Source organism: Pteropus vampyrus, unplaced genomic scaffold (assembly GCF_000151845.1).
Source record: "Pteropus vampyrus isolate Shadow unplaced genomic scaffold, Pvam_2.0 Scaffold2, whole genome shotgun sequence".
NCBI lineage: Eukaryota > Metazoa > Chordata > Mammalia > Chiroptera > Pteropodidae > Pteropus > Pteropus vampyrus.
In genome coordinates this window covers 18,674,293-18,683,697 of record NW_011888783.1, presented here as the reverse complement: position 1 = coordinate 18,683,697, position 9,405 = coordinate 18,674,293, and the positions used below count along the sequence as shown (strand labels likewise).

Here is a 9,405-nt window from a genome sequence, read left to right as displayed (position 1 = left end):
GCTATGCATTGTGGAAGGTGTAGAATGAATATTCGTTTTAGAAGTCAGGGTCTAGTCAGGAGACAGAAACCATACCAATTACTTTAGCGAGAGAATTTAACAACTCTTCAGTTGGGCTTGAAAGAGGGGACTTACAAAGCTGAAATCCAGACCTCTGAGTAGGGTCACTGTCCAGCTAGTGCTGGTATCTGAGGGGATGCAGTGAGGCTGGTTCTAGTGGCATGGGGACACTGCAAACTAGAATTAAGTGCGACTATTGGAGTCAACTATTGCTGTCAGGACAAAATCTGTAGCTGTGGTAATGCTGATAGGAACAAGAAGCAGACAGGAAGAAGTCAGTAGTCCTACCTTCCCCTGTCCAGCCATGTAGTCTCCCTCTAGCACTTCCCCACCCCTCGTTGGCAGAGCCTGTAGAGAGTCATGTGGCAAAAGAAAACTGTGATTTGTAAGGTCCTATCCAATCATCACAAAGAGTGTGGAGCTAACAGTATTAATAGTATTAGGGCAAGAAAGAAAGAGAAATCAATATGCTTGTATATACATACTTGTGCATTAAAAAAGGAAGAAGAAAATACGTATAGCTGCTATAGTTCTTGTTATTGCAAATGAAATGATCATAAAGCCACAGTTGATGCTTATAATTTACTTATTCCTTACTCTATGACATCTCAGCCAAGACCTCAGCTTGTGAGAATCTTTACCTGGCAAGGTAACCCAAACCTCATTCCTAAAGGATCTGAATCTTCACTGGTTCTGCATATTTCTGCTTATTGTAGTTTTCCATTAACTTTTACTATTGGATATAGAAGTACTGAGAGGTACTCAGAGAATGTCCTGGGTTCCAAGCAGAGTCATCTTGGCCTCCATTGTGTAGCCCCAAATCAGGATCGATTCATTTAACAGAGCAATCTGTTTTTATACCTGTTGGTTCAGGGGCATAAAGAGCCCAAAATGTCAAGTGGCAGTTTCATCTTTCAAATCAGTGAAGCCGTTGTTGCATCCCCTGGTGGAAGCATTCCTTTCTTGGGTACCAGCAACCTCAAACCATAAGAACTCAAAGTTAAGAAGACAAGAAGCGAAAATTCTACATAAAACTATTGTAATTATATATGAAGTAACTTTAAAAATCCAGAATGGACTCATTATCTTTGATTTATTGCTCCCTACAGACCTACAGTCTGTAGCTGGTTCATGTTTATATGCCCAGTGGAACCTTTCATGACCTCTGTGGTCTGATAGACAGTCATTAAATGCTGGTTAAATGTATAGTAAATAGGTAGCTAGATATGGACTAATTGGTTAGTATCTGGAGACTGAAAAAATTTTTCCATTTTTATTTTAATATTGCTAGCTCACAAATGAAAGCTAGATTTCTTCAGTCTCTGGATTTATGAGTAATTTCTAGTAATCTATGACTCAGCAACCCCATTTATCAGTATTGGTTTGAAGATTACTAGTACATGAGTTCCTCAAAGGAGATGGTGGGTCCCTACTGCCCTTCAGAGTGTCACGGCTTTTGGATAGTGTTTAATATTCCTGTGTATTTTAAAATGGAATATCTTAAATTTTAGAAGATTCCTTTTCCTGTAAGCAACTTTAAACAGGGAAACATTTCATGAGTTCCTCTTCCCAAATCTTGAGGAGTCTCTGAAGTGTGAACCAAAGCAGTCTTACACTGCCTGGAGCTCCTTCACAACATCAAACGCTTAATGAAAATGTCTTCCTCAAACCTCAAGCATTTCCAAGTATTAAATGTGAAGAGGAAAGATTTTGCTCTAACTGCAAAGTGTTCTACAACTGCAGGGTATATGAGAATGCCTGTGTGTGTGTGTGTATGCGTGCGTGCGTGTGTATGTGTTTCCTGGTTAATACTTCTGAGATAAATTTAATATTATGCCCTCTCTAAAAAAGATTACATAAACAATACCTATTCAAGGTATTCTGAAAGGTTCATTACCAAGAAGTAGAAGGGATATGTGCCCTCCCCAAAACACAACCAAACTGTCAGCCTGAGAGAAAGTAGGTTCTGGTGCATACAAGGTCACTCAGGGTTGTATGTCTAGGGACCTAAGACAGGTAGTTTTGGAGGAAGAGACAGGGGTGGTCAAAAGGGTGACCAAGCAGATTAATTTTAATTAGATCTATTTTCCTAAAGCATTATTTTAAGGGCTGGCTTGGACTTTAAAAACAGAACAACTATCTGTATTTGAAGTTTCACCCTCTCCTGAACTGCTATGAAGTACTTTGTTTTAAATAAATAATATCAAAAGTAGTTCCCTGTGAGAGGGTATTGGAAACTTAGTGAACATTTTCTGCTGAAGGATTTCAAAAGCATCCTAAGGTAAATACAGTGAGCACTCTTAATTACTGCTAAAATTTGCATTTTACGTAATTTATACCTTGTTTAAAATATATTAATTATACGAGGCTAGTAATCTATTCACTGCATTATCCACAATTTTCACTCATTTCTCTGAACTAACTGCTAAAATATTCACATTCACTTGTGAACCTTATTTTAAAGAGTTTAAAGATATTATGGTCTAACTCAACAGACCCCCCCCCCCCCCAGGAATTGTGCTGTCCCCAGATGGTGGTGGCATTACAGGGAGAGTCTGGAAAGCTTATTGAAGGCTTGGATCTTTAGCAGTAGTTCCAAAGAACTTAGCACTTTATTAGAGAAATGACTTTGTTACAGAAGTTCTACACAGTATGAGGAACATGTTACTGTTTTAAGAAATTCATATTCTAATTAGTCCATAAATTCTGGGCAAACTAAAAGTTTGTGAACTGAATTTAATTACTCAGCATGTTTGTGCAGCTTGTTACTATAGAAGAAAGTATTCCTATAAAAGCAATAAAATACACTTTTTGGTTGTGTAAAATAGAGAAACTCTGACCAGCAAAGAATTGGAGGATCAGCATCACCAAATTTAAAGATTGGTGATTTGTAAATAATACTCTTTCATTGGTCAAGATTTTTTCAAGTTATTTGAGCATGCGTGTTACAACCCCAACAGTGCTCAGGTTTTCATAATAAGTATTTTATAACACCCAGAAAATAATAAAAATAGTATGAAAACACCCCCACAATAGGTCTTAACATCTTACCTTACCTGCTTCAAGTTTCTTTAAAATTTTAAATACTGTTGAACCCACCCCCTCATTACCCTATCCCAATCCTATCCTTCCTCTCATCCCTATGGTAATCACTATCCGGAGTTTTCATTTCATTTTCTACTATGTTTTTAACTTTTTACTGAATGTGTAACTTTTTACCGATGGGGTTCAGGACACACTACCCCAAAATATAGCACTTTGGCACATTGAATATTTCAAGCTAAAGGAATTTGAGAAATGGAATGTGCAGGGAGGACTTTCTGACTTTCCTTTGAAATAGATCATAAAACCCTTATGTGAGAGGTTCCCACCCTATACCTGGAGGGAAGGAGCGTCCTTATCTCCAAAGGGACTCAGCGAGGAGTCCTGACTAACACATCTTGCTAGGTTTCCTCCAGGTTACTACACTTAGCTCACGTTTGTCCTATCACATCTTTTCACCACTTTCCACTCTTCACAAACCTAGCATGAAAACACTCAGCTTTAACCATTTCTTCAGGTCTTTATTTCCTTATGAAGGGTCTCATGTCATGTAAAACTTACATTAAATAAATTTGTTTGCTTTTCTCCTGTTAATCTGTCTTTGTCCGTTTAATTTTCAGACCCAGCCAGGGACCCTAAGAGGGTTGAGTAGAACTTTTTCCTCCCCTACAGTGGGCAGAAGCCAATTTATCCTGAAACTAAAGGATCTTAGGCTCAGGGACGCTCACTCCCACCATTTCTCCCAAGGCCCAGAAGTAATCAGAGCCATTGTCAGGGAAGCAGCCCTCCTCACAGACTGAAGGTCTGGAGCTCTGCCCAAGCAGAAGGGACCTCTTTGGGCCTGGACTGACTGGGCCTGGGGCTAACCAGACTACCTGCATAGCCTCCCAGATCCCAGGAGGTATTCTGCCCTGAGAGAAGAATGCTTCTTGCTCAGGGACCATGATCGGACTGCCCTGCCCAGAGAGGTCAAATGGCCACCCTGATATGCAAGGACAGAAGTTACAGTGTTGTGATGCTTAAAGAATCTTCCCTGAAATGTTGTTTTTCCTCAGATTTGTTGATCAGCCATGCTAGAGAAAGATAGAATTGTCTTTTTACACTATAAAAAAATTTTATTATAAAATTGAGTTGGAATAAAGCTAACAAATATTTTTAAAATGGTATTATAAATGTGCGTCAAATAACTAAGATTACATTGGTTTTTTTTGGATTTTATTGTTTGTGGTATTTTTCAGCTTTTAAAAATGTATAATTTCTTGCACATTTTATCTGATTCAGAGTGAGTATTCAATTTGTACCTAATTTTATATTTTATTTTTTTATATTTTAAATTCTTTTCTTTATATCTTTTTTTTAATGAGCTTCAGATCCCACAAAGCATAAATAGTATAGGTTTTGAAACTTTATATAAATGCAGAATATAAATGATCCTTGAACAACGTGGGGGTTAGGGATGCCAAACCCCGTGCAGTCGAAAATTTGAGTCTAACTTTTAACTCCCTCAAAACTTAACTACAGTTGTCCCTTGGCATCCACAACAAAACTTAACTACAGTTGTCCCTTGGCATCCACAAGGGATTGGTTCTGGGACCCCTCTCAAATACTAGAATTCGAGGATGCTCAAATTTCTTATATAAAATGGCATAGAACAACACAAATAGTCAGCCCTCCACATCTGCCAATTCCTAAGTGCAGATCAAAAATACTGTTTTCACAATTCAAACTGGTATTGTTCAAGGGTCAACTGTATATTTATCACTCTGCAAGGTTTTTTTTTTTTTGTAAGTTTATTTGTTTAAAATGTTTTCAATATTTATACATGTCGATACATGTTGCACTATTTCATTAATTTTTTTAAACAAACGGTATCTATTTTCTTTTTCATTGGCATTTATGTTGGTCATGAGTTTTCACTTAAAAATGATTCTGTGATGAATATTTTCATGCACATCTCCTTACAAGTACAGAGGTATATACCTTCCTAGAAAAGAATTACTGGGACACACAAGATGTACATCTTCTGTTTAAAATATTGCCAAATTGCTCTCCAAAAATAAAGTACAAATCTGCACTCACACCAGAAAAGCATAATCCTTCCTTTCTCCATACTTCAATGTTCTGATTTAAGAAAATTTTCCAGTCAGAATCACAATGATGTACACCTTCTCATATGTTAATGGGAACTTAAATTTCTTTTATGCAAACTTCCTATTAATGTCCTTTGTCTATTTTTTATTGAGTTGTCTTTCATTGATTTGTAATAATTATTTCTATATAGTGGATATTAATTTTTTGCAGGTTAGATGCATTGCAAATACATTCTAATAGTTTGTATCTTATCATCTGTATTTATAAATAATATCTTTTATTGAACAGGTGGTTTAATTTTAACATAGTTTTATCAATATCGTTTTCTTTATTGCTTATATTTTGTGTACCTTGTTTAAGAAATTTTTCCTCTCGAAGCTAATAAATATACTAAACTTTATATCTTTTAAAAGTCTTAATATTTTATTTTTCACATATAGGTACTCACTCCACCTCAAATTTATTTTTATATATGACAGAGAGAATTTAATTTTTTTTCTATATGGATAACGAATTGGTCCCACTCCATTTGAACTGTTATGTCCTTTCCCTACTGATTTGTGACATATATTGTATTCCTTTCCTATTGCTTCTATAACAAATTACCACCAATATAGTAGCTTAAAACAACACATATTTATTATCTTCCAGTTCTTGAGATCAGAAGTCCGAAATAGGTCCAGCTAGGCTAAAAGCAAGGTGTTGGCAGGGCTGCATTCCTTCTAGATGCCCCAGGGGAGAATTCATTTCCTTGCTTTTTCCAGCTTCTGGATGCCTTCTGCATTCCTTGGCTCATGGCCCCATTTCTCCGTCTTTAAAATGCCAGGCCAAGTCCTCCTCACAGTGCCATCTGTCTGACACTGACTCTCCTTCTGCCTCCCACTTCCACTTTTAAAGACTCGTGTGATTACATTGGGCCCACTCCAATAATCCAGGATAGTCTTCCTATCCTAAAGTCTGGTCATATATACAATAGATTATTATTACTCAGCCATAAGAAAAGATGAAATACTGCCATTTACAACAACATGGATAGAGCTTGAGATTATCGTACTAAGCGAAATAAGTCAGAAAAAGTTGAGAACCATATGATTTCTCTCACGTGTGGGGTATAAAACTGAAAGCAACAAATAAACAAGACAAACAAACAAACAAAACCTCGTAGACAGTTTAGTGATTACCAGAGCGAAAAGGGGAGGTGGAGAGGTAGATAAGGGTAAAAGGGGTCAAATATATAGTGACAGGAGATTTAACTTTGAGTAGTGAACACACAGTGCAATATACAGATGATGTATTATTGAATTGTACACTTGAAACCTATATAATTTTGTTAACCAATACCACCCTAATAAACTTAATTAAAAAATAAAAAATGAAGTCAGGCCAGTTGATTAGCAAACTTAATTCCATCTGCAGCCTAAATTTCCCTTTACTGTGTAACCAAACACATTTACAAATTCCGAGGACTAGAATATGGACATCTTTTGTGCGGTTGGGGGAACATCGCTCTGCCTACCATATAGTTCAAGTTTTCAAGTCTGTTTCTGGTATTTTGTCCCACTGATTTGTCTATCCCTGTGCCAGTACCACACTGCCTTAATTATAACAGCTTTATAATAAAATTTGATTTTATTATCAAATAAAAGCACCATACCTCTTCACACATCTGGTGTTATTCTTCAAATTTTTCTTGAACATTCTTGCTCTTCTGATTTTCTATCTGAACTTTAGGATTAACTCATCATTAGGAAATAGGTTATGATTTTGCCATGAATACATAGTTTAAATTGGAAAGAATTTCTATCCTTATAAGTAAAGAATATTGTATTTATTCAATGTGTTTAATTTCTTTTATGTCAGGCAATGTTTTTAAAATATTTTTCCTATGTCTTTCATATCTTTTTAAAACTTGTTTATGATTTTTTAAAAAATCATTTATCTACGGCTGCTACTGCTGCAGTAGGTTAGAACAATAAGCATTTATTAACTCATAGATTCTGAGGGCCAGGAATTCAGAAGCAGCTTAGCTGTGTGATTCTGGCTCAGGCTCTTTCATGAGATTTAAGTCAAAATGTCAGCCAGGGCCACAGTCATCTGAAGGCTTGACTGGGGCTGGAGGATCTGGTTCCAATGGTTGTTGGAAGGAAGACTTAGTTACTCACCGGCTGTTGGTGAGAGACTTCAGTTCTTCACATGGGCCTCTTTTGGAGGCTGCTTTTGTGTCCTCTTGACATGGTAGCTGGCTTCCACCCACAAGGGATCTAAGAGAGAAAGGTTAAAGCCCCAATATCTTATATGGCCCAACCTTAGAAGTCACACACTGTTATTTCTATAATATCCTATTGATTACACAGGATTACCAGGAAGGTGGGAAGTTGGGGGGTCAGGGAACCATTAGGCCCATATTGGAGGCAGACTATCACACTTTTCTGTTGCTATCGTAAATGGAATTTTTTGTATTGTATTTTTCAATTGACCATTACTGTGATATGGGAACACTACTGATTTTTGTATGTTGATTTTGAGCACTAACTTGCTAAACTCTTGTTAGTTTCAATAGTTTGTAGATTATCTTACATTTCCTGTATAGTTTATCATATTGTTCTAAATAAGAAAAAAAGTATTTCTTCATTTTAAATTATACCTTTATTTTTTCTTGCCTCATTGTCTAGAAGCTTCAAAACAATATTGGCTATAGGCAGAGGTTTATATGCAGAACCCTCACTGACAGAGCTCTTGAGTGCTCTCTCACTGTGGTGCTTGCTTTTGGTCTGCCAGAGCCCCTGTGCTGTCACCTCACTATGGTATAATACTTCAGACAGCTTGCCTATGCAGGAAAAGTGAAGTTAAACTTGCATGGATGCAACATCCCTGGGGATGAGAGGAATATGTGTGTGTGTGTGTGTGTGTGTGTGTGTGTGTGTGTAGGCTTGCACTATATAGGAGAAGAAAATTTAGTACTCAGAAATTGAGTTCTTTTTACTCATTTTCATGAACAGTGACTAAATATCTGCAATAGTAGCAATGACCTTAGGTAGGAATTTAAACCCATATGATATTACTCAATACTAAGAGAACTAAGAACTGGCAAATCTTGGTTTGGAATTCTTTTCTTAGTTGTTGCTGTAGTTAGGTTTTAATTTTCAGTACTTAAATATGCACTGTGGCACTTACTAATTTTTCCCCTCTCCTATTACAGAAGCCCTTGTAGATCATTCTATTCATTTAAATAATTCAATAAACAGGAAACACCCATTATGTGCTAGGCATAAAGTATTAGGCATGTGAGACATAGTTGTAAACAAGATAGTATCCCCACCCTCATGAAATTTACAGAAGGGAAGACATTTAAAAATTAAAAACATGAAGAAGATTTGAAAGGAGAAGTTCAGGAGGCTGTGGGAGCACACAGCAAATGAACACAACCTAGTCCAAAGGGTCAGAGAGAGAAATCTATCCTAGGAAAGCTTAGACCTAAAGGATGAGTAGAAATTAGTCTTGTAAAATATAGCGAGAGATATGTTCTAGTCAGAATGACGCAAAAGCTGAGAGAAAAAGAAAAGCAGGGGACACTCAAAGAATGTTCCCCAAAAGTCAAAGATTATCTTAATCTAATGTAAGATATACCCCAAGGTTAGACAGGCCAACAATTGTAAGGCAGCCTGTCAGTTTACAAATTACCATCTATCCACTTTTTAGGAAGAAAAATAAATCTTTGTGGGGCAAAGACTCTTTAAACCAACATAACTTTTTGAAGAAGGAGTTCTAGTATTGTAATCAGATTCAAGTTTGTGGTGGCTGGAACCATACTACCAGTAGGTCTAGAAAATTCCCAGAAAGTGAAGAGACAAGAGCTTCTAGGGTTTGCTGTCACTCGGAGAAGCAGCTTGAGAAGAGTTGAGGGTAGAAATATTAAGTTTAGTGGATAACTGCCGTTTCCTTTCTTAGACTCTGGAAAGAAGAATATAGGCTTTGGGGCAAATGTATGTGGGAATGGAGCCAAGTCTTGGGGGAAAGAGCACTGTTTTGAGGGAGGATGACCTCACCGCCCTTCTCTCCAATTCTAAGCTCATCACTGGGGTTACTGCATTTAACCACAGAATTATTTGGGACTGCTCAAATGCTGGGAGGTGGCTGCTCAGATGGGGCAGCCCCGACTTACAGGTGCCCAGTGAGGATTCTCCAATTTCCCTCAGACTCTTGTCTTTTCTC

At 37.1% G+C, this 9,405-nt stretch overlaps 1 protein-coding gene across 1 annotated transcript in view; it reads left to right on the top strand.

Moving 5' to 3' along the window:
* MYO3B (myosin IIIB) overlaps positions 1 to 9,405 on the top strand; it is a 355,967-nt gene that overhangs the window by 305,839 nt on the left and 40,723 nt on the right. The window lies entirely within an intron of this gene.